We start from the raw sequence: 26860 nt of genomic DNA on the forward strand, positions 1-26860 counted from the left end.
GATCTGCTCACTATCATACCTTTTAATGGCAGAATCTGATTGTTAAACACTTTTTAAAAATCCTGAACCATTTCCTACTCAAATGGTCTAAATTATTACTCAACTTCTCTAAGTTAGATAGCCAATGCTGAACAATTTAACCTTTTACCTTAATCACCCTTTTACTTTTTCCAACAAGGCTGAATTGAAAAGCAATGTTCTTGATGTTTGAGGTCCTTTAAATGTTCTATATATCAAATTTCCTGTTTTGATTCTACGAGACAACACCTTACAGGAATAAAATAGTTGTGTATCTCGCATAATCTTACTGCTTAGATAAAATTGGGAATTTAACCAGCGTGCCATTCTGATGGTGTAGCCTTTACATAGGGTCAGACTTTAAATTTATGCCCACTTGAAAGCATCAGCAAGTGAAGCAAACAAGTAGAATGGGGACTTGATGAATGCAGTGTTTTTATAAACAACTGTCAGAATTTTGTGACAAATAGATCTTTATATCTCACAGTGTCTGGTAAATGAACAACTTGATTATTCATCTCTGCGCTTTCCACATGCTATTACTTAATTGGCCACTAAATGTTAATGTTCGTTATACAAACATATAATAAAAGACAAACATTATTATAAACTGAAGTTCATGAAGCTAGTCACCTGGAATGACACAAAGCTACACTGTTTTATTGCATTGTTGCATTGGTAATAGCATTGTAGTCTTGTATTTTATTAATTCACCCAATCAATGCCTCAAAGTGTATCACTCAGTTGCTTTGATGTAATGGGCGCGATTCAACGACCTCATTCACCTAACTTGGTGTCGGGACGAGGCCATTGAATCTCGCGAGACGCAAACGTGGACCAGTCTTAACAGCACCTGGGGGGGGCCTGGGTGGTCAGGCATTGGGCAGGGTGGCACCGTGGCACTTCCACTGGCACCTGGGAACCTTGGCACTTTGGCATTGCCACCCGGGCACCCTGCTAAACATCGCCAAAACCAGACAGAATTTTTTTGGTTGAATTGTGCCCTATGTCTAAAGAAATGTTCTGCAACATCTGATTAAAAGGTTTCATACTTTTTTTGTTTTTAAGAATACTGCAGTTGTATTTTATTCAGACAATGCAATTGAAGCTGATTTTAACTTCAGTGGAAAGGCGGGGCACATAACAGGCAGGGTGTAAACAGGCGGCTCGTCCCCTGTGATGGGGACAGTTAAAATTTTCCATGTAAATTCATACACTTTAATGAGCATTCACAAAAAGATTGGAGTTATGGTGTAATTGTCAGACTATCATACAAGCATTAGTTTGGCCTTAGAGAATTGCACCAGGGGAAGAGAATGAATGGTTTTCTTTATTAAAATGTAGTCATTATATGTTAATACATTGTTTTGTTAAAATATACATAAAACAATATGTGATTTTGCCACATTGCTTCACAAGACACACTGATTCCTTTATTATATAATAATAGTTAGCATTTTGTGACCAAATAATAGGGTGCAAATCGAGGAAATGGCCCGATCTAATGTAATTTTTATTCTCTTGGTTGAATGCACCACTTCTATGTATCACTTCACAAAAATGTCATAAAGTACCATGGGCGGGATTCACTAAAATCTGGTGCGGCGCGCCCCCAGAATCCTCTGTATTGCCAGCCGGCCAATAGCGTTTCCCATTGAGGGCAGCCCCACGCCGTCGGGAAATCCCCAGGTTGCAGGCACAACAGAGAATCCCGACAGCAGAGAATCTAGCCCCATATTTACTCCAATAAAATATGGTCGTCATCTATTTGTACTTAAACAACTGTAACCATTACTAGAATCTCACAATAAGAAACCCATCACTAAAGTCATGGTTTATTGGGTAGCAGTGATCTCAGCATTCACGCATGCTTTGACGTTTTGGACAACTTACAGCCGGAACCTCAAATTGCTGGAGATGTACCAACAGCAGGGCCTTTGCAAGATCCTTGTCAGTGACCAAAACGGTGTCCAACAGCAGCGCCCTCTCCAAAGTCAACCTGCCCGGCACCGAGGTGCCAATCACTCAAACCTAGATCCACTGGGTGGCACATGTAGTTCATATGCCTGACACCAGAGAGCCGAAGCAACTGCTCTCCTCAGAACTCGGTCAGATTGGAGACGCCCAGGTGGACAATTGAAGCGCTTTAGTGATGTCCTCGAAACATCTCTGGGGGTCAAACATCCCCGCTGACTCATGGAAGTCCCTGGATTTTGACTGACGAAAATGGCAAAGGCTCATCCAGGAAGGCACCAAATGTTTTGAGAGACTGAGGGCGGAATTCTCCGCTCCCCACGCCGGGTGGGAGAATCGCGGGACGGCTGGGCGACTCACGCCCGGATGGGCCGAGCGGCCTGACGTTCCCGACCTGTTCACGCTAGCGGCAACCAGACCTGGTCGCTGCCGTCGTGAACATGGTGGCAAATTTTCATTTGTGGCTTGTGGGAGGCGGAGAGGGGAGTGAGCACCACGGCCGTGCTCGGGAGGGGGCTGTCCCGTGATCGGTGCCCACCGATCATCGGGCCGGCGTCTCCAAGCGACGCACTCTTTCCCCTCCTCCGCCCCACAAGATCAAGCCGCCACGTCTTGCGGGGCAGCGGAGGGGAAGGCGGCAACCGCGCATGCGCGGCTGATGTCACTTAGGCGCCGCTGTCGCGTCATTCTCGGCGCGCCACCTTGATGCAAGCGTCAAGGCCTGGCGGCTGAGAATTACGGAGCATCCCTCCTAGCCCCTCCTAGGGGGGTGGGGGGTGAATAGGGTGCGAGGAGCGGCCTCCAAGGCCGTCGTGAAACTCAGCCGAGTTTACGACGGCCTTCCCGATGCCGCGCTGGAGCGGAGAATTCCACCCTTAATCGGGAATGTGCAGAGGTGAAGTCAAGGCATTGGAGGGAGGCCTCAAACCACCTAAAAACCTACCGACCCAACCCTACAAACAGCTGCCCCAAATGTTGCAGAGTTTGCAAGTTAAGCATTGGACATATCAGCCATCTCAGAACTCATCAAACTGGAGTGAAAGCAAGTCATTGTCAATCCTGAGGGAATGCCTAAGAAGACGATTACGTGAATACATAATTTAACAGCTGCACCAAAGGACATTAGACAGAACAATTATCTTTTTCCTAATAAATAAGGTCAATATAATTTATATTCTAATATTAACACAACAGCGTGTTAATGTAAATGCCTATTGCGTACACAGGTTCACAGAAATATTCAGATCAAACGTTTAAAAGAAAGCTCTTGCTTGTTTCTTCCCTTTGGTTATAATACATTGACCATACATGAAGAGCAAAGAAAGGCAGGCTGCAGATTTTATTTATGTTGAACTTTTAGGAGACATGCACCGTCTTTATTGAGGATGTTTGATCAGACTTGTGCAATTGAGGATTTATAAAGCTCGCGCACTGAGAGGAAACAGCAGCTGTCAGTGAAGCCCAACCTTTGTCATATACAAAACCAGACATCAGTAAATCTCAGCACCAAGAAAGGAAATGCTTTACTCTTCAACTGCCCAGGAGTTCATGTTATTCTTAATTCCAGTCTCCCATTCCAGACCCCTTCACTGCTTTCCCACAGTTCACATGTGTATGCTGTTTGTGAAATGGGGGCTGGGATATATCATGCCTTAGTTGTGGGAATAATAGTATGCGAATAGGCGCTACAGAAATATTTCTCTGCCTGAACTACTGTACAGACTTTTTTTTTAACTCTTGAAATAAATCTATTCCTATTAAATAAAGAATTTTCACTCAAAAAGATTTGATTACTTATGGAACGCATGACAAAAGAGTAACACATTTTGATCATTTTATTTCAAAATTTAAATTAGCTCATTATTTAAGAGCTATTTAAGTGGGGCCTCACGGTAGCATGGTGGTTAGCATCAATGCTTCACAGCTCCAGGGTCCCAGGTTCGATTCCCGGCTGGGTCACTGTCTGTGTGGAGTCTGCACGTCCTCCCCGTGTGTGCGTGGGTTTCCTCCGGGTGCTCCGGTTTCCTCCCACAGTCCAAAGATGTGCGGGTTAGGTGGATTGGCCATGCTAAATTGCCCGTAGTGTAAGGTTAATGGGGGGATTGTTGGGTTACGGGTATACGGGTTACGTGGGTTTAAGTAGGGTGATCATTGCTCGGCACAACATCGAGGGCCGAAGGGGCTGTACTGTTCTATGTTCTAAATGGAAAAGTTAAAAGTGTATAAGAACACAAATCTTATATACAATTGAAATATTGAAGCACATGAGAAGACACGGTGTATGTTGCATTTTTATGGAGATGAGAAAAACCAACACACAACTTATTACTCTGTTATGAAATTAGTTCAGCTTCTATCACTAAAAAATGTAATCTTTATTTTGTTTATGGTGCAATGTCATCATCGCTCTACAAATTATATTGAAAGTATTTGTATTTTTAATTATCTTGGCACTAGATGTTGATGACAAAAAGGTACACCTTCTGTTGAAAGATCTTAGTTAAAAATGAACTTTTAAGTGCAAATGTTTTACTTTTCAGATGACAGTATTATTATTCAGCCGGTACTTGGAAGGATTGATCAGTGAGAGAAAATCCCATGTATTTTTGCAAGGACTGGCTATTGTTTGAAGGTACGTCTTGAAACCTGATAAACTATCTGTTATATAATTGTCTGCCAGTGACTGTGGAAGTATCATTCTATCTAATACAACAATCTCCAATAATTAGGAATGACATTTCCTGTGTCTCAGAGGAAACCATACTTTTTTATTTAATTTTAGAGTATCCAATTCTTTTTTCCAATTAAGGGGCAATTTAGCGTGGTCAATCCACCTACCTGCACATCTCTGGGTTGTGGAGGCGAAACACACTCAAACACGGGAGAATTTGCAAACTCTACACGCAATTCTCCCCCCCCCACGCCGGGTGGGAGAACCGCTGGGGTGCCGGGCGCGTCCTGCCACGCCGCCCCGGCACCCGCATGCGATTCTCCCCCCCCCCCCCCAAACCGGCGCGGCGAGATTTATGGCAGGCCGCTCGGAGAATCGTTTGTAAAGGCCGAGCGGCGGATCTCCGGCCCGGATGGGCCGAGCGGCCTGCCCAACACGGCAGGTTCCCTCCAGCGCCGTCCACACCAGGTCGATGCCGGCGGGAACAGCCTGCGAACGCTGGGGTGGCGGCCTGTGGGGGGTGGAGGGGGGGATCCAGCACCCACGGCGCGCTCAAAAAGGATCTGGCCCACAATTGGTGCCCACCGATCGGCGGACCGGCCTCTCTGAAGGAGGCACTCCTTTCCTCCGCCGCCCCGCAAGATCAATCCGAGATTTCTTGCGGGGCGCCCACGGGGAGGACAGCAACTGTGCATGCGTGGGTTGGCACCGGCCAACCTGCGGATGCGCGGGTGACATCATTTACGTGGCGTCGCTTTCATGCAGCGCCTAGGCCCGGCGCGTGTAATTGATGCGGTGCCGTTCCTCGCCCCCCGGGGGTGGGAGAATAGGGGGCGAGGAGCGGCCTCTGACGCCGGAATGAAACACTCCGGTTTGCACTCCGGCGTCGGGACTTCGTCTCCCGATGGGAGAATATCGCCTCCGGTTCTAGCTGCCAATGCGGCCTGGGAAACAGCGGCCGCGCCGTGGAACATGGCGCCTGCATGCACGGACCCAGCCTGCACAATAGTGCCCCCTTTGGCCGGCTCTTGACCTCTGTACCACTCCCCCCCCCTCCCCCCCCCCCCGAACAGTGCCCCTAACCCCTGTTAAAGCTCCCCCTGCCCGCACGGATCAGCCATCCCCGACTGTCGGGGCGCTGGACTGTACTCCTAGAGTACGCCGCTTTGGAGGGGGCAGAGCATCGTTGGAAACTGATTCTCTGGCCGATCACCGAACATGATTTCGGCGTCGCCGACCAGAGAATGACGCCCAGAGTCTTTGGGCGCGATTCTCCGCAAATGCGGAGAGTTGTAAAGGCTGCCGTGAAACTGGCCGTGTTTCACGGCAGCCTCCGCACCCCCTCCCGGGACCCGATTCTCCCCCCCGGTCGGGGCTAGAAGCGCGGCCCCGCGAAGCATGGCATCGCAGGCATAGCGACCATCGCTAAGCCCGCGCGCCAAGGGTCACGGCGGCTGACGCGCACTATGACTTCAGCCGCGCATGCACGGATTGGACGGCTCCAACCCGCGCATGCGCAGATGACGTTATCACGCATATGCGTCAAACCCGCACATGCACGGGCCATCATGCCCCTCAGCCGCCCCGCGGACTGATCCTGCGGGGCGGCGGAGGAACAAAGAGTGCGCGGGTTTCGGACCTGCTGCCCGCGATCGGTGCCCACCGATCACGGGCCCATGCCACCCTTGGCACGGCCGTGGTGCGGCCATGCCAATCGGTGCCATGGTTGTCGGGAACGGCACTTTGCGGCCGTTTTCACGAACGGTGAGAGCAGGTGTGTTTGCGTTTGTGAAAACGGCCGTAAAGCCTGGGAACTCGGCCCATCGGCTAGGGGAGAATTGCTGTTCGCCGTAAAAAAACGGCGAGCAGCGATTCGTGTCGTGGGGCGGCCGTGGGGGGGGGGGGGGGGGGGGAGAATAGCGGGAGGTCGGGAAAAATGTCGGGAAGGTCCTCCCGCTATTCTCCGACCCGTCGTGGGCAGTGGAGAATCACGCCCTTTATTGTCCATGTTGAATGGTAATTATATTAGTAGGATAGATTAGCATTTTACCAGTACCAGATTATTTGTTGGGGCAGCAGAATTGTGCTTTAAAGATACATAGGGCAGGATTCTGTGATCCTGAGGCTAAGTGCTGATGCCGTCGGAAACGCCATCGCGTTTCTCGACAGCATCAACACGGCCTCAGGATCAGCAATTCAGGCCCTTACAGGGGGCCAGCATGTATTGGAGCGGCCCACACCACTCCAGCTGTTGATCCTGGTGTGAACTGGGCGCCGTGGGTTCCGCGCATGCGCAGTGGGGATCGGCACCAACCTGCACATGCACCGTGGCACCGGCTACAATGCGCGCATGCGCGGTGTCTCCCTTCTCCGTGCTGGCCCCAATGCAACATGGCACAGGGCTACAGGGGCCGGCACGGAAGAAAGGAGGCCCCCAGCAAGAGAGGCCGGCCTGACGATTGGAGGGCCCCGATCGTGGGTCAGGCCACATCGGAGGCCCCCCCGGGTCGATCCCTCCCTCCTCCCCCACAGGCCACCCCGGACCCTTCCATGCGCTGCAGAAAATCGTAATGATTCACGCCGGTTGCGGGGTTTCTCCAGCCCGGCCCCTGGCTGAGAGAATCCCGCCCTCCGATCCTTAAAAGTATTTCACAGACAACCCGGGCGGAATTCTCCGCAAGGCCCGACGCCATCGTGAAACCTGGAGAGGTTCACGACGGCGTTGGAAGCCTCTCTCGGCCCCCTATTCTCCCCTACCCGGGGGGGATAGGTGTGGTTGCCGCTGCCATCGTGAACAGGTCGGGAACGGCAGGTCGCTCAGCCCATCCGGGTTGGAGAATCGTGGGCCGCCGTTTTTCACGTTTCTCCGAGCGGCGTGTCGGAAAACCAGACATGCCATTTGGGGGGGGGGGGGGGGGGGGGGGGGGGAGAATAGCAGGAGGTGCGGGAGCGAACCCCCCGCTATTCTCCCATCCATCGTGGTTGCGGAGAATCGCGGCCAATAACTTCATATAGCTACATGGTAATATGAAAATAAGGAGAAGGAATTTTTGAGTGAGGCACAGTTCGAGAAGGCTATCACATTTCTCAGATTGAAATCACCAAAACTTTATATGACTTCATCATTGCTCAATTAGAATAGAGAACAACTTGTTTCATGTGAAATATTAAATCTTTTTGATTGTGAGACTCATAAACTACATCATTGTGTTTCACTTTAAATCATTTTTTAATGTGATACACTACTCTGCCAATATTAATGATCTCTAGAGCTCTTAATCCCAAAAGAGACAGCACAAAAATGTTGAGCTGGTAAGTGGCCAAAGTTCATTCTAAATGCAAACAACCTTAAACCTTCATTAACAATTGAGATAAAACATTTCTTAAAGCTCCATGTACCTTCTTTCTTAAGGCCTCTTGCGCAACCAGCTGCACAGATGGTGCAGATAATCCCTCCCCATTTATTTTCTTCCTCATTTACTCAACATCATTGCATCATGGGATGGCCAGTCTACCTGCCATTCCTAATGAGTGTAATTGTCAGCCCTCATATCTATTGGCATATTATTTCTCAGCTGAGAATAAAAGTATTTCCGACTACCATTCTCAAGTTAGGCAGAGAGCATACCTAAATTTTTGCAACAATGGAAAAGGTCTCGAGCTTATCCAAAATGGCGCTGAATGCTCAATTTGAACCTGGCACCTGCCTTTTTCGCCAGGTTCCTGGGGAATGGGGCAGGTGGAGAACGAGTGGTACTTTGCACACCCGAGGTTCACAGAGGCAGCTCTAGATGTTAAAGTTCCTCAGTCTGATCCAATTTTTGCTAGTGGGATGTTCAAAGCACAAATTGTGCACTTTAGATCTTTCCGAAGTAAATCTAAAGTTTGTGGCATTCTTTATATTGGCGGAGGGGGGAGGTGGGGGGGGGTGAGATGGTGTGGGTTGGCATGAATGGTGCATGGCAACTATGTGTGGGGGGGAGAGAGGGTTAGAGGCTTTTGGGGATTTGTTTTTTACAGCTGAGACAAAGTGCTGAATTATTAAATACAACCTTTTGCATTGCTCACCTCCACACCAGAAGCAAACCTGCTGCCTCTGAAATGTTTCCAAGGACAGCGGGCATGACCATTATGAACCCCGTTGGGTTTATGGAATGTGGTAGTATGACTAGAGGTACTACGGTACCTGGGAGTGTGAGTTGCTATTGGTGGAGAAGGCTCGCTGCCCATTGGCCCAAGTGTTGCTTTCCCATTGGTCGAGATGAAGGTAGCTCCACCCATGAGGCAGAGTATAAGAACCCGTGTTTCCCAGCAGCCATCGTTATTTCTGTACTCAAGCTGCTGGGCACACTTCTTGTAGATTAAAGCCTTCGATTCGGACTACTCCTTTGTTTCTGTGCTTATTGATCGCGCATCATGGAGCCAGCGACTTTCCCGACTCTGTGCTCCTGACTCCGGAGTGAAATCTCAGGACCATATTTGTGTTCTTGCCAAGTAGGGAAAGCCCACTGCCACAGGATTCATTCAGTCACCATTGAAACATTGTAACTTACAATGTGACATGGGATTGTTAAAATTCAGATAGCCAAGACAGTGAAGAATAGGAATGGGACTTTTATTTACAGAAACACATGTTAAATGCCATGCACCTCCAACCAACTACTGCACTTTGAGGCTGCTTCTAAATGTATGAGCACTGGTGAAACCCCAATTAATTCTTAATGCAATTATATTCAATTCATATACAATTATCTGGGGAGACTAAACCTCATAAGGATTATAACATGGCGAATGAGCTATAGCAATACATTTCTGTACCTGCATCGCAGATTTGCCATTCTGATTTACTAGTTTATTGATTATTTCTTACAGCAGGGTTGGGAATTATTGTGATTAAACTCTGCCAAGTGAATTTAAGAGATGAGGCTGGAGGAGCAGGGACCTTGAGTCTTTCTATCCTTGGGGAGAGATCGCTGGTCCACTGCCAATTATAATGCAGTGGCAAATGATAAATGTTTGGTTTTATCTTTGCCCTGGTAACTGTTAATTGTTTTCATATAACCAACATTGTTCATGTTATTTGGGGTGGATCATGTGGCAGCCCAGTTTCCTCTTTTCTCCAGAGTGAAAAGTGAAGTGTTTCAGTGCTTTTCACCTTCTAACTTGGATCTGTCAAGGCTTATACAAAACATGCTAATTAGGGCTGGAGAAAAGTGACAGGCTCATAACTCACATGCTACATCACACTTCATTTCTAACTCTGTCCAAATCAATGGAACACCAACAGCTCACCAACCCGTAGGGAGTGTTTATTCTTTCCTATTAGTGACTTGTCATCCTTGGATGAAATTTAAGCATGTCTTTAAATAAGTTCTGAAACACTGCATGTTGTTACCAACAGTTAAGCAAAATATAATGCTGGTTAGATAATGATTTTGTTCTTAATAGTTGCAAAACAATAATTTCAAAGGCAATCAAAGCATTGTTTAGAGCCACAAATATTGTTAATATGATTCACTCTGCATTCGTATAACATGCACAAAGTAGAGGTTTCTGCTTGTTACATTCCAGCTATACAGGAAGATGACTCTTTGGTCATTTGTTTGACTGGTGACCGGATCAAAATTATAATCAGCGAGGGATTTAAATGAATTAGGGGAAATAAGATCCTGGCAGGAGGAAAGAATTAGCTTAAAACAGAATCACTGGAACTGAACATTTAAGTTTTACCTCAGACAGAGTGCATCTGCACTTATTAGTGCAAATTCAAATAGTTGGTGTGCTAACTTTTTTAAAAATCATGAAAAATGTTAGATACCCAGATTTGGGGCACACTTCGATATATACCTATGACTGTAATGACAAGAATGTTGAATGTTATGTAGTCTAATCTCATTGTTAAAAACTGATGAATGCAGCATAATAATGCAATTCTTACCGAAAGTTCATCTTATTAAGAAATTCTGATTATAGTACACTTTCAGACATGTCTAAGAGAGAGAACGTGGGTGGCAGAAGAGAAGCGGCAGCCCGGACCACAAAGCCAGAGACTCAAGCACTCGGGAGCAGAGCCAGCAGGGCCAACGAGCAGAAGAGAGAGAGAGAGAGAGAGGGACCCCCCGCAACGGACCGGCAGCGACCATATGGTGAGCGGCGAGACGAAGATGGACTCCGGTCCGCACCAGGAAACATCTCTCCCAAACCCTCCTGATCCAGTGAGAAGGAAGGGGAAAAAAAGAGAAGAAGGGGGGGAAAAATAAAAGTAAATAACTAAAGAAACAAAGAGGCAAGGAAAGAGAGGAAGGGAGGAAGAGAGGAAGGTAACCAACCACAACCCCCCTCCCCTAACAAACAAAAAGGGAAACCCGAAGCCCGAGGCAGACCCAGTGAGAGCAGAGGAGCGGGGGAAGTGAGAGCAACTCCAGGGGAAGAAACAGCAGCGGGGAAAGAAAGAGAGACAGACAGATGGCTGGAGGAAAGAAAAACACCAAGGTGAATGGACAGTGAGACGCAAGCAGCAGCAGCAGCGAGGGTGAGGGGCATGAGCGGCGGACGCGCAGGCAGGCGGCCCCACAAGACGAGACGGAGGTACAGGCGAGCCTGAAAGGGAAAACGATGGCGGGCCAGGCAGCGGAACGTGAACAGGACACAGCGACCAGCATAAAGGAGGCGCTCTGGTCGGAGCTCCAAGCAATGATGAAGGAGATGATGCACAAAATGCAGCAGACCATCGAAGGCCTGGAAAGGGAAGTGAAGGTGCAGAAAAAAACGATTCTGCAGTTGGAGAGGGCTGCCTCGGACCAGAGCGACAGGGTGATAACCCTAGGAGCCGAGGTCAAAAGGTTAGTAATGGCCCCAGGAGAGCCTAAGAGAGAAAGTGGAGGACCAGGAAAATAGGTTCAGATGGCAGAACATTAAAATAGTGGGTCTGCCAGAGGGGATAGAGGGCAGAGACCCAACAGGCTACATCACCCAAATGATGGGCAAGCTAGTGGGAAAGGAGATATTCCCAAACCCACCGGAAATAGACAGCGTGCACAGCTCGCTCCGACCCAAGCCCAAAGCCGGGACCAGCCCCGAGCAATTATTGCGAGGCTGCACCAGTTCCAAGACCAGGAGAGAATCCTAAAGTGGGCCCGGCAAGCGAAACAGAGCATGTGGGATGGGAAGACCATAAGGGTGTATCAGGACATTGGGGCGGACCTGGCCAAAAAAAGGGCTGAATTCAACAAGGCAAAATCAGCACTGCACAAAGCAAGGTAAAATTAAGGATGTTATACCCGGCCAAACTCTGGGTAACATTTGAGGGGAAAGCTGTATTTTAACACCCCAGCGGCAGCTGGTGAGTTTGTTAGAGCGAACAAGCTGGGGGAGGAGCACACGCAACTGCAATGAAAGGCATGGGGGTGGAAAAGGAAGGGAAAACCAGAATAAAGAGCGGAGGACAGACTGCAAACAAGGACAATGGATTCATGAACTGTGCACATGTGTGTTACGTCTTGCGCAGGACTGTGCTGTTTTGTCTCAGAGCTTGTCTCCTCCCTCAATGCAATGGGGGGGGGGCGTGGAGTGGAACGAGGGAGATGAGGGCGAGGAAAGCAAACAGGAGGGCGAGACAAGGGCCAGCAGGAGAAAGGTTAAACAGGGCCAGAACTGGGCAAATACTGGAAGGAGGGCCACCGTACTAGCGAGGAGGGTCAGCTCGAGAGGGCAGGAAGGAAGGAGGGCCGCGGTGCCCCTCTCAGGGGAGGGGGAGCGTCTGGCACAAGGAGGGGAGGGGGGCAGGGTTGGGGGGAGAAAGCAGGGGGGGACAAAGGTACAGGGGCTAGAGGGGGGAGAGGAGTCTGGGAGAGAACACAGAACAAAAGAGAAGCAAAGAGAAGGGTGAGATAGTGAAGCAGTACAGACATAGGCCTCGGCGGGCAGGGAGCAGGGCAAGGAACCAAGAGGGTGCCGCTAACAGCCACTCGAGAGGGCATCAGGGCAGAGGGAGACCCCGGAGTGCAGGGGCGCACCCGTGTGGCGTACACAGCTGGTGGCCACATTGGGTGCCCCCTGGGCAAAGGGAAACCCCTGAGCGCTGGGGCCCGACCCCATGGTGAGAGCGGTGACCCTGGGCATTTTGGACGGCCCCTTAGCAAAGGGAAACCCCGGAGTGCAGGGGCGCGTCCACCAGGTAAGTTCGGGTGACAGACTGGAACTGCCAATGGTGGGGACTGTAGGTGTGGGGGCAGGGGAAGGGGGAAGCAAAGAGGAGAAAGGTGCAGGAAAGGTGGATAAAATTGGGGGGGGGGGGGCAAAATTAAATGTATATTAAGAAAGAAAGAAATGGTAAAAGTCAGTTAAAATGAAATGAAAATAAATGGGTCGAGGTGGGGCTGATCATCTGAAGTTGTTGAATTTGATGTTGAGACCGGAAGGCTGTAGCGTGCCTAACCGGAAGATGAGATGTTGTTCCTCCAGTTTGCGTTGCGCTTCACTGGAACATTGCAGCAGGCCAAGAACTGACATGTGGGCATGGGAGCAGGGTCTTTTGTTAAAATGGCAAGCAACAGGAAGGTCAGGATCCTGAATGCGCACAGACCCATTTGTTTTCATTTTATATTAACTGTCTTTTACCATTTCTTTCTGATGTTAGTTTCCCTGCTGTTTGACCTTTCACATCTTTTGTCCTCTCGGGGGACTGCCATTGACACTCTTTCCCCTTAGTATCTGTGGCCATTAACACCCGGTTTCCCTGGGTTTCTGTGGCTATGACTCATCTTTCATTCTCACTCCACAGTATAAATATTTCCCACTTTCTCTGTCTGTTAGCTTTGACAAAGAGTCAATGTACTCGAAACGTTAGCTCTTTTCTCTCCCTACAGATGCTGCCAGACTTGCGGAGATTTTCCAGCATTTTCCCTTTCGTTTGTCAAGGGTAGGCTGCTGAATGTGATAATGACCCCCCCCCCCCCCCCCCCCCCCGGATAGAGTCGCTACCTCCCTGAAGTACTGGAACGGTTTGGGCTAGGAGCGGGGATCACCTCCTGCGTGAGGCTCCTGTACAACGCTCCTAAAGCGAGTGTCTGACCTAACACCACCAGCTCTGAATACTTCCAGCTACAAAGAGGATCAAGACAGGGCTGCCCCCTGTCCCCACTCTTGTTCACGCTAGCCCTGGCGATAGCCCTACGGGACGCAAAAAGCTGGGAGGGAATCTGGAGAGGAGACAGAGAGCACAGAGTCTCACTCTATGCAGATGACCTGCTCCTCTCTGTCTCAAAGCCACAGGAGGGACTGAAGGCAATACAGCAAATACTGAAAGTGTTTGGAACCTTCTCAGACTACAAACCTAACCTGGGCAAAAGCGAGGCATTCCCAGTGAACCCAAAACGGGGAGGGACAGCTGAAGGCAGTTAGTCCAGAACAGATTCCGCTACCTGGGGATCCAAATAGTCAGAGACTGGACACAGATCCACAGGTGGAATCTGATCAGTCTGGTGGAGGAAGTAAGAAAAGGCCTTCAACGGTGGGGCTCACTCTCACTCTCCCTGGCAGGAAGAGTGTAAACATAAAGATGAACATGCTGCCAAAGTTCCTCTTCCTGTTTAGATCCATACCGATCTTCATCACCAAGGCCTTTTTCCAAAACATAGACAGGCTAATCATGGCGTTTGTGTGGGGGGCAAGAACCCGAGAATTTCCAAACCGACACTGCAAAGAGGGAAAGTCAGGGGGCCTGGCTCCACAGAACCTACAATACTACCACTGCACAGCAACGGCAGAAAAAGTGAGGGGATGGGTACAAGAACCCGACACAGATTGGGTATAAATGGAGGAGGCATCCTGTAAAGGAACAACCCTGCGGGCCCTGGCCACAGCAGCACTCCCGTCCTCCTCAATAAGGTAAACAACAAGCCCAGTGCTAGCGGTCATGCTGTGAACGTGGACCCAGTTGAAACAGCACTTCGGCATAACCAAGATGTCCGTTATGGCCCCCATCTGCGGCAATCACAGATTCCCCCCCAGCCATGCTAGATACCACCTTCAAAAGATGGAGGCGGGACGGAGGCACACTGACGGTCGGGGACTTCTACGTATAGTGCCGACTGGCGACACTGGACGAACTGATGAGGAAGTGGAAACTATCAAGAGGACAGGAATGGAGACACCTCCAAATAAAGCACTTCCTCCGCAAAGAGACAGTAGGGTACTCCGGGGCCCCAGAGACCACACTACTAGAGAGCCTGATAGGCACAAGCAGTGAGAAGTGGGGGCTATGTGGAAAAATATACGGACAGCTACTGGACAGAGCCTGAACACCACTGGATGGGACCAGACAAAAATGGGAGGACAAACTGGGGACAGAGGTGGGATGGGGACTCTGGAGCGAAGCACTGAGCAGGGTGACCTCCACCTCCTCCTGCGCAAGGCTAAGCCTAATGCAGCTCAAAGTGGTGCACAAAGCGCACTTGACCAGAATGAACAGTTTCTTCCCGGAGGTGGAGGACAAATGTGAACAGTGCCAGAGGGGCCCGGCCAACCACACCCACATGTTTTGGGCTTGCCCCAAGCTTGCTGAGTTCTGGACAGCCTTCGCCGAGGCAATGTCCAAGGTTGTGGGGGTGAGGGTGAAGCCACGTCCAATAGTGGCAATCTTCGGGGTATTGGAACAGCCAGAGCTACACATGGGGAAGGGGGCCATGCCCTTGCTTTTGCTTCTCTAATCGAACGCCGGAGAATCCTGCTCGGCTGGCGATCGGCAGAACCGCCCACGGCTGCAGACTGGCTCGCTGACCTCTCAGAATTTCTCCAGCTGGTGAAGATTAAGTACACCATCCGAGGGTCTGAGGAAGGCTTCCTGGATTCTTGGGGGCAGTTCATCCGGGGGGGGGGGGGGGCAGAATGGGGAAACCACAAGAGGAGGAAGGGTGCTGAAACCAATGGTGGGGGTGTGGGGGTGTGGGGGCGGGGGGGGGGGGGGGGGGGGGGGGGTGGGGGGAAGAGGAAGAGGAAGGGGGTGGATATCATAGACCGATCCAGAGAGCAGCAAAATGTACATACAGTTAGTCAAATGAAGGACAAAACAAACCTATCTGTAAAATAAAGCAAATTAGCGCGGGCAAGAAAAATGTAATGTATATAAGTAACAACTGTTTATAATATGAGAAAAGCCAATAAAAAGATTTTCAAAAAAAAAAGACATGCTTAAGAGAAAGGCTTCTTATAACAAGTATGTAATAATAATTTGGAGCAACGCTTTGGTTTAATGGTGAATTCCCACCTTGAAGTCAGAAATTTAAGGGTTAAAACCTCACTCCAGGAGAGCCTAAGTGAAGGTGAGACTATCAACTCTTTTATTTTTATAAATTTAGAGTACCCAGGGGCAATTTAGCGTGACCAATCCACCTAGCCTGCACATCTTTGGCTTTGGGGCAAGACCCACGCAAACACGGGGCGAATGTGCAAACTCCACACTGACAGTGACACAAGAGCCGGGATCGAACCTGGGACCTCGGTGCCATGAGGCAGCAGAGCTAACCACTGCACCGCTGTGCTGCCCACGAATATCAACTCTAGTATTGAGTTTATTTCTAAGTTCAGACAGAGTAACTACTAACTCAGTGGGGATATTCCTACCTTGGTGTACAGCCCACATTCCAGACAGAACAGACAAGTGGACACTGGAGCACAGGCTGTCTGGGGTGAGTATATGCAGAGTATGGGGAAGGTAACCACCCCTTGTCAAGCTTTGGTTGTGGCTTCCATTGGAAAAGTTACTCCAAAGTTAATAACTGAGGAAAGCAGCATGGAGAACCACATCAACCATTCTTCCTTGACAAGTGGCTCAAGCTCATGTCTAAGGTTTGAGTTAATTTCTGCCCTAGGGCAGAACATAAGGCATTGTCAAAATAACAGATTATTGCACGGAGATTCAACCGTTCAATGTCCTAATATAAACGCTTGTGTTAATTGAAAATAGTCGGTAATAGTATTTAGTCAAATGTGTAAATTTTAAGGTGCGTAGTGAATATAATCCTCACTTACAGATCTGAGAATCATTTTCCAAACATAGATCTGAGATTTCCCATGAGGTATGCTTTCCTGAAACATTTTATATGACTGAGGTATGCAAACTGATTTGAAATATCAAGAAGGACTAACATCTAGTTATGTTTTTTACTTCCTGAAGCATCCATTTTGTTGTAAATAGAAGAGTTTGTTCTTAAAGGTGGATTGTATTGCTTTATCTGTGGATGGCTTTCTGAGTTTCAACCTTGCGCTTAGTTTGTCGGTCTGCTAATGAGACTTCCTGTAAGATTTTGCACAGCAAATACTAACTACTTTGTGGTATAGTAAAAGCATGGATATATAAATTGAAACTTTTAGAAATTGTCCCAGTCGAATAAATTGAAAATGAAATAATTCATAAAAACAGTTGATAATTAAGACTAAATATTGTATTGGTGTATTTCTTAACGCATTTTCCTGAATTTTTTCAGCGATACGACTTAGGGTTGGAGCTTTTATTTTATAAAAGGTGCTGCCCACAAAGTGGGGAAATTGACTGGTTCAATTAAGTCTACAGGCAGGATGCTATAGTTCAATGAGATATGTCACAAATCAAATCGCTATTTCGAGTCGTATTACATTTTGAGAATAGCCTGAAATTGGAGGAAAAAGCCCAACCATTAAGTAACAAGTAGATATACCACAATCCCATATTCTGAAGATGAAACTGGGGTGGTTGCATATAATAACTATTAGGATATGGTTCTGTCTGTGCATTATATCATTTATACTATACTTCATAAAGGCAATTTTTTCCACTGGCTAGTGTCCTCTTAGTAACTAGGTACTAAGTACGCTTTATGCAGCTACAAATTGAAATTGCTTTTTGACCCAGAGATTAATTTTTCAGCATCCTGTGTTACACACCAATGTGATTAATATAGTGGAGTGCTCTGAATGTTAAATTCCCTGTGCACCTCAAGAGTGTTTGTTCTATCACATAACGTCTGCAAGATATTTTATGTTGAAAATTATTCCAGCGCTGAATGCTATCAAATCAAATTTTAAGCCAAATAATTTATGTTCAATGACATTCATTTTTTAAAAAATTGTGTTACTTATTGAATTAATTTACCAGTTCCCCAATTGGAGTAAAGCTGTCCACTTCAAATGTACTAGCTGGAAATTTACACTGAAATTTCTCCTGTGAAACTGCAATTATTTATTTTGCATGTAGTCAATACATTGTACCATCCAAATACACTCTATCAAATTTTGATCCTTGATAAATAAATTCCTTTTCATTTACTTCTTGTTTCCAAGTCCCAGTTTCTCTCCCTTAAATAGTAATTATATCGTAACTTTTTTTAAACATACCATCTGCTTGTAAATAACATTTATGTCGAACAAAAGTGTGGAGCCTATGCATGTTTATGTATTCCTAAATAGGTATCTATTTAATACTTAATTCTCTTTCATGTTCATTAGATCAGGATCAATAGTATTTACTGTTCTAATTTATTAAGACACATAGAGATTACAAATTATTTTTGCAACAAAATGGATAGGTTATACAAAATGCAATAAAAAGTCTGGTTCTGATATCAAGGCTGAATATTGATGATCTCATACAAAGTCTAATGTTAACTAAAAATACCATTACTTTTTCCATTCTCCGAAAGAAAATCAATTCCATATATGGTAAAAGCCAGCTTCCAGTAACTGTGATTCAGAGTGCCTTAATCATGTCATTGGAAACATGCCAAAAGATCTGAGGAATTTGTGGTTTTTACTGGGATAAATTAGAATACCACAACTTGTAACGGGTATAACATGTTAAACTTAAAAAGCTCAGTCTAACTTTGTAAAGTTTCTCTGCAAGGGGTCAAAATGATACCTTTGCTTTGGGCATTTTTTCCTCCTTTAAGATATAGTTGTTTCCTGAGAGGTGGTAGGACTGGATTCATTGAAAAACTGCTCTGCATCCAGGCAGTTACGCCAAAATGCATTTAGCACTTGGAACTGCAAAAAGAACAATACAAAAAAATGAAACTAACTCACCAAACTAAGCCCATTCCAAGACTGCAGTAGCAATGTCCATGGATCCAATTCAGTCACAGTTGGAATGTTTGTTTCTGATAACTTGCATGGCAACATTTTTTTCCTATTTGATTAAGTGGAAATTAGCAACCACCAGAAGAACTTGTGAAACTGTATGCTTCATGAGGAACAAGAAACCACTTGATCTCGAGCATATCATGTAAAACGGTTGATAATGTATCAGCTCATTTCACATTACTCCCAAATTTTAAAAATCAGGAACAATGTAAAACAGGCTACTGACTTTCTAACATGTAATTAACAAAACTGATCTATCCCACCAAGTCAACTTTGTAATAATGATTCTTTAATAATAAGGTGTAATTAATAGAACGTTTAAATGATCTAAATGTTGAAAAGCTTATTAATAAAACTATGGGATGTGGAAAATTAATAGAAAATCACTAAGTTTAAGAAGGTCTGTTTTCCAACAGTCACTGAGCATGCTGTTTGGCTGAGGTTGAATGGTGCTCAGTGAAACAAAGAAGCCAACAAACACAGTAATTTGGGTCAGAAAAAGTAATCAAAGTCCCAGTAACTGGGGGACCTTATGGGAGGTCCAGTCGGAATTCCACGATTCTTTTAAGAAAGCAAGGTGGCATAGAACATAGCTGGAATAAAAATACTTAATTGATCTATAGAGATGATACAAGGGTGTAATAAGATAATCAAAGTTAAAGTATCAATGATGTGCAAATACATCATACATCCTATGATAGAAAGTAAGTAGGGATTTTAGGCCAGCAAACAGCAGTAGCTACTTTACCCTCTATCCAATAATGAATGCATTATCTAAGATGAAAGTTTAGCTGACTTACTTGGGAAGGAAAGTCTAGACAACATCGAAGTAGTGGTGATTAGAGGAGTGTGAAGAACCACTGGCACGCACTATATTAATCATTCTATGCTCCTGAAGTTATACGTTATTTTAACCTTTGGGGTATGGGAGCATAGTGATTGCATTACTACGCAAGTGATCGAGAGAGCTGGACTAATGATCCAGTGACATGAATTTAGATCCCATTACAGCAGCTGGGGAATTTAAATTTAATTAATTAACAATAAATCTGGAAGAAAAAGCTGGTATCCATAATTGTGATCATGAAACTGGTAAATTGTTGCAAAAAACAATCTGGTTCACTACTGTCCTGTAGGAAAGAAAATCTGTTATCCTTAAACAGACTCAGGGCAATGTGGTTGACTCTTAACTATCCTCAGGAATGGCCTAACAAGCACTCAGTTGTGAAGGGATAGGCAATAAATGCTGGCTTTAGTTGCAACGCTGGAATCCTATGAATTAATAAAAAAAAGATGGATTTGTCCTAGTTCTGACAAGGACACAGCCATCTGGGTACTGTAAAATATATTCTTATTATTCGATCTCTTCACAAAGCAGATATAATCGAGTGGTCCATAATGCACACCTGAAGATAATTAACCATCATCAACTCTTTCATGTATTGGTGGTAGTTAAATGTATTATGGACGAAAAAGACAATTAGGTTGAAGAGGAAGCATAATATGAAGTTACAAATTACTGTTGCCAATGGGTAAGCAGTGGTGGGAAATTATGGAAGCTGTGTGGTATAGGGTAGAATTCAAGCATGCTGATTACCACTTCTGAGCTATACGGTGACATTTGTGCACAAGGTTTCACAAGGAGACTGACACAGCATTACATGGTGGCAAGAAGTACTTACATGAAGAATTGAAAGGTGTTAGGATTCCAAGAGCTAATAGTGGTGTGCCTTTTGAGGAGATGTGAAGACTCACAGGAGATCTGGTTGGCACTCCTATCACTGTCATCATGTAAACCTCCAGCCATCATCTAGAGCACTTCAGCAAAGGAAATATCTGGCACTAATGTAAATCAATTAGAATTAGACTTAGAAACAAATAATGGCTCTACTAATCCCATATACCACTTGGCTCTGGAATCATGATTGAGTTCTATTCTATCAGGTTAGTTGTAGTGCATGCTCGCACAAATAATATGAAGATCAAACAATACATAAGGGAAAACCTACCAGAAAAATATATGAAAGGTGCCTTAAATAATTATGAAAAGCTTAATTTAAACTACTGCTGGGCGGCGAACATAGCAATAATTGGGAAGTGTGTAGTGGGGGAGGGGTCGGTATGGGAGCGGGTGGAGGTGGCCTCATGTGGAGACACAAGTTTAGGGGCACTGGTAATGGCACCTCTGCTGTTCTCACCAGCTCGGTACTCCATTAGCCCAGTGGTTATGGCGGCCTTGACGATGTGGGGACAGTGGCGGAAGCACATGGGAGTGGAGGGGGCATTGGTATGGACACCTATTTGTGGCAACCACCGGTTTGCACCGGGGGGGGGGGGGGGGGGGCTGGATGGGGAGTTTTGGAGGTGGCAACGAGCGGGGATTGAGCAGTTTCGGGACCTGTTTATTGATGGCAGCTTTCCGTGCTTGGAGGATTTGGAGGAGGAGTTTGTGTTGCCCAGGGCGGGGGAATGGGTTCCGATACCTGCAGGTGAGGGACTTTGTGAGGAGGCAGGTCTCGACCTTTCCGTACCTACCGCCCCAGGGGATGCAGGATAAGGTAGTGTCGAAAACAGGAGTGGGGAGGGGAAGGTCTCGGACATTTAAAAAGAATTCATGGAATGGGAGGGAACCCCGATAGGGGAGGTTGGACAGGGGTAGGTACAGTAAGAAGTTTTACAACACCAGATTAAAGTCCAACAGCTTTGTTTTGAATCACTAGCTTTCGGAGCGCAGCTCCTTCATCAGGTGAGTCACCTGAAGAAGGAGCTGCACTCCAAAAGCTAGTGATTCAAAACAAACTTGTTGGACTTTAAACTGGTGTTGTAAACTTCTTTCGATGATATTTTAAAATATTCCCTTCCATAACCTGATGGAATATTTCATAGTTTATTATTTATTGTTCTTTTTCCTTTTGTAAAGCTGGTGGCTTATATTTGTCTACTCACTTTTATCCAAGTAAAAAGAAGAATAAATATTCAGAAAATATTTCAATTAAGCAAAGCTTGAAGGAAATCTTGCAGGAAAACCATTGACATTTGCTAATCAGAATGTACTGAGCTTCCACTTGGTTCCTTGGACAGGTATGGGGCTGAGGATGTACCCGGGGGAGGGGTATAAATCCCATCAAGGGCTTTGGATGGCTGGGTATACAGCAGGGAAGTGGTCAGTCAGGTGATGGGGAGAATCCTGTAGGGTCGATCCCATAGAGGGTTGGTGGTGAGGGGGAAGTCCCGTGATGGGTTGGTCTGAGTCTTCATAATAGTTACCCAAAAGTTACAAGAGGTTTTAATTCTTCTAACTTTTTCTGAGCAGCTCTGTCAGAACCACGATTTAAATAATAATTTCAGACAGATCCCAGCAAAGGGCAGTTGTCCAGAGGAAGTTTGGGCTTCTAGGCAATTGCCATGCAAAACCTTGTGGTGTTCTGAGAGGGATTCCCCAGTGCATCTTTTGGTACTCCCCTAAATCTAATGCTGGGGAGCTATATGTTAAGACCCATATATAACCCAGCATGAAGCCAGGAAATTATTTTCACAGAGAGATTATAGAAGAGAAATGAAAGTGATCGTTAATAATAAATAATGACTCTTTGTTTCAGAAGATATTATTGCAATGTTTTTACTTAGCAACAGAAAGAGGTGATAGTATCCCAGAATTTGAGCAAAGATTTGCATCACAGCCAATAGTTCTTTGTCTTAGGTTTAACATTAAAGTTTTTTTTTGTAGCCACAGATAAACTCTATGGCCAATTATAAGGGGAAATTAAATGAAAAAATGCCACAAGCCAGATGGTTTTAATCTTTCTAAGCTAAATTGCTTTGATGAACTTGAATGTCAACTGTCTGGAATGTAGCTGTTCATTCTCGGCTAAGTTGGAAAACAGAACAGTATGTTTTTCCGTTGAACATGGTTTAAGATCATGCAATTCTCTCTGTCATCTGTAAAGATGTTTAACTTAGATTTGAAAAATGATGTTTAGAAAGGCTATTGCAAAATCACAGACATACTACTGAGCATTGATATTCACAAGTAAAACCTAAAGACAGTAATGTTAATTTGCATGTGTGGGAATGTTTTTCATAAAAACAAAGCTTCCCAGAACAAAATTCTAAAGTGACATATGCCTCCGTCGATCAGTGCGCTGTGAGAAAAAAATTCAAAATAACAATGTGTCTTACAGTCCCATCGGGAATCGTTTTATAAAAAAATGATCTAGCAAATACTGTTGTAAATTGCTAATATTCTCCACACTAGTTGATTTGTTGCTAAAGTCCAACAATTGTAATCTTAAACAGTGTATCAGTTTCAGGCTAGTAATTTCAGCTATGGATAGTTACTTGAACTCAAAATCTGATCCGTAACATAAGACAGGATCTACATAAAGTAATTGGATTTGCAGCTGGAAAATAGTTCACCAGTGATAAAAGTGTCAAATGTAGGGCGGCATTCCTTTGCAGTACATTTACCAGTATAAGAAATTAATGTTTTTTCACGGAACTGTTTGAATTAATGAACATTGCATTTCATCCAGTTCATACAATATAAAATATATTGTAGAATGATTTATAAAATCTTTTACTTCTTTGAGGAAATCATAGATGTCACTAAAAGGAATGCAGTGAATGTTGAATATATAGATTTCAGAAAGTTTTTGGTACGGTTCCATATATTAAATTTGCCACAAAAATCGAAGCACGTGGTACTAAAGAGAATGTAGCTCCATATCTCCAGTCAGAAACCTAGAATAAGTGGATTTTTTTGGTTAGTCTGATGTAGGTCGTGTTGTGACTGGTACTTATTTTCGTTTCCATTTATGTAAATGAAATGCATAAGAGAAATTATATTGAAGTTTGTGTGAAGGTGCTTAACTGAAGGAGCATGACAAACTGTAAAATTGAAAGCATTGGATTTATATAATACCTTTCATGACCACATGTTGTTCCAAAACACTTTGGAGCCAGTTCAGTATTCCTGAAGTGTATTCACTGTTGCAAAGTAGAAAACACAACAGCCAATTTGTGCAAAACACACTCCCACAAAGAATAATGTGATAATAACCAGATTATTTGCTTTTTGATCAATATTGGCCAAGACATCAGAGCTAACTCCCTGCTCTTCTTTGAAACTGTGCTATGGAATCACTTACATCCATCTAAGAGTGCAGCTGGGACTTTTTTTTAAAACATCTCATCCAAAAGATAGCACCCCCAACAGCTTATTAAATTATTAGCCTCGAATTTTGTGCTCACAGCCTGGAATGAGTCTTGAACCCGCAACCAGCTGACTCAGAGGCAAGATTGCTCCAAAAGGTGATGTGGCAGACTGAGGAGATTGGAGACAGACATAAGAAGGTTAACATGATGGGCAAAGAGGTGGCAGATGCAGTCCCTTGCAGACAATTGTGAAGCAGTACAGTGAAAGGAAATGTATCCCAAATAAGATCATTTTGAAGAGTAGCGGGACCAAAGGGCGCAAACACATAAAAGCCAGAAGATAAAAAAGATCATAAAATGGCAAGGTGTTTTGGGGGGTTATATATGTAGGGTCACCAAATAAAAAGATTGGGATGTAATCCAGAATTTGTACATTTGGGAGAGTTATAGATAATTCTAGGCGCCCCATCAGAAGAAAAATATTGCAAACATGGAAAGATTATGGGGAAAAAATGACTGGAATGATAATATGGATAAAATAACGCTATTTTCATGAAATACTAGAATGACAGACTTTAAAAAATATCTTAATGGCGTCCTCAATATTTGAGATCTTTAAGATTCTGAATGTTTTTGTGAAGGTAAATGGTGAAAGGTTGTTTCTATTGGTTGAAGCATCAGAAATAAGAGGGTTTAATAAAAGTTCTAAGAAAATGAAAAGGAAAGTTAAACCTTTTTTCATTCAAAATGCTGTTGGACAATTGAGTATCTTCCCACCAACAGTTTTTGAAATCAAGAATATAATACAATTTAAAATGGAACTGGATAAGCATTTGAAAAGGAAATATATATATCTATGTATATATTTATGGAAATGGGTGGGGAATATGAGTACAGTAGATGGTTCCAACAGAAGAGCTTTCTCAGGAACAGCAATCTGTTTAAGCTCCTGTTTTGCACATTCCAATTTTCCGCACATTGCATCTAATATGCACAACAGATATTTTAAGATTTTTAACATGCATTTTGCATGCACCAACATCAGAGCAGAAAGATAATTAACTTCACACATGTTACTTGAATGGATAGAGAGATAGAGTTGGAACATTTTGTTCAAAGCATTTTGATAAGCGTGTTTAAAGCACACAATTTCTGCCCAACAAAACTCAGTTGGAAGACTAATTCCATAAAATAAGACCTGAAAGAAAATAAGTGGTCTTCTAATAATGTATAGACGTTCGAAGTATATAAAGGTACAACATTCTTTCATTGTTTAAATTTACAAACTAATGTATGTCTGACATTTTTGTCTTAAAAAAATAAACCAATGATATACACGACTTACCAAAACTGATCTGATTAATTTTCATAGAACTAACCACAAATAGCTGTAATTACACACTGAGGGTGAATCAACAAACCATGTCTGAGACTCAGACTGCCTGAAAAGTCGCCTTAACCCTTTGGTGCATACATCGAGTGTAATTAGAAAACAGCCAAACCGCTGTTAGAGCCTTTTCCCCAAATGTATCGCAAACTATTCTGAAGGGCTGGATTTAATGGAGCTCCTTGTAACGGGAAACATGATGGCCGTGTCCATTTAATCGTGGGAGAGGCCCACATCAGTCTCACGGTGGAAGCATAACCTTTCCCGATTAAGCTAGAGAGTGGAAGGAGATCACACAGGATTCCCAGCTGCCAGTGGTAGGATGTCAACTAAGGTCAGTAATGAGCCAATTGACATCCATTATCCCTGAAGCCCCCTCAATTTAATGGTGGTTCAGGGATTAAATGGGGGCCACATGGCTTTTCCGTGTCCCCAGAAGGCCGCCCAGCAAACCCTGCCCGGGGGTGCCTGATCGATTGACTGGCAGCTCTTGGTAAGGAGGACCTCTGCCACCACGGGGCCCTCAATCATAAGGAAGGTTCACCAGCTGCCATTTAAGTGCATGAAAGCCATTTGATTCTGTGGCACCCCCATCCCTTCAGAATGGATGGGAATTCACCAGTGGCCCTTTGACCAGAAATCCTGAATAGTTTCTTGTAGATTTGATATTTAATAGAGACTATTTTAATTTCCTCCATATGATGTAAATGAAGTAACAGGTTACACTCCAGCCGCAGCCTTTTGGAGAGAATCTACGGTGTGAAGGTCAAAATACGTGCGTGTTTTAAGGCAGGAAGTCACTTGTAACCTGCAAGTTTGAATCCTAGGATGTACCTCAAACCAAATTGTTGCAATATTTGAGGCACTATCAGATGGGGCTTGTGTGATCCACCCATGTGTACCAATGGGCAAACAGTCCTTCAAAGATCTGCTGGAAATCGCACATGAAACAGGCAGGTGCTGTTAGCCCCTTAAACACACCTCACCCCAGGTTCGCCTCCATCCACAGGCTCCAATTGTTGACTAACTCAGCATGTTCTCCCAGGGCATGTTAATGAGCCCCAAAATGGCTTGGGCTGTAAAGCAGTGTGAACAGGCAAGCAGAGGGCACATTCCATTCGCTGCTTGCTCATGCTCTGCTTCTAGTTTCAATCAGCCTTAATGAAGAAAATCCTTGATCATTAGAAATATCACACTGGAAGTATCAATCTGAAAGTAACACTGCTAAAGTAAGCCTGAACACAAATGTTCTGAAAACACTGTATGCCAGTAAGGTGCAGACAATTAAGATTTCAGATATTTCTTCATCTGATGAAGGGCTGCATCTGAAATGTTAATTTGTCTGTTCTTCACATATGTTGACTGGCTTCTTAAGTGCTTCAGTACGTAGACATTTGTGCTTTTATTTGAATTATTGAATGGATTCAACAGAAATGCTTTGTAGCGATGACTTTGTGCCACACTCTGACTAGAGGAAGAACCAGGTTATTAATGCTTGTGAGCACGTTGGCTCCATTTTCATGATAATCAGGAGACAACAAACT

At 45.0% G+C, this 26860-nt stretch overlaps 2 long non-coding RNA genes across 3 annotated transcripts in view; both read right to left on the reverse strand.

The window, feature by feature from the left end:
• LOC119965181 overlaps nucleotides 1-26860 on the reverse strand; it is a 47796-nt gene that overhangs the window by 15176 nt on the left and 5760 nt on the right. The gene's annotated exons all lie outside the window — the stretch shown is intronic.
• On the reverse strand, nucleotides 17130-20619 carry LOC119965182. Its single transcript, XR_005460448.1, has 2 exons — nucleotides 20458-20619; nucleotides 17130-18679 (listed from the first exon to the last, which is right to left on the reverse strand). It is a non-coding gene; the product is annotated as an uncharacterized LOC119965182 (long non-coding RNA).

Source organism: Scyliorhinus canicula, chromosome 4 (genome assembly GCF_902713615.1).
Source record: "Scyliorhinus canicula chromosome 4, sScyCan1.1, whole genome shotgun sequence".
Classification (NCBI taxonomy): Eukaryota; Metazoa; Chordata; class Chondrichthyes; order Carcharhiniformes; family Scyliorhinidae; genus Scyliorhinus; species Scyliorhinus canicula.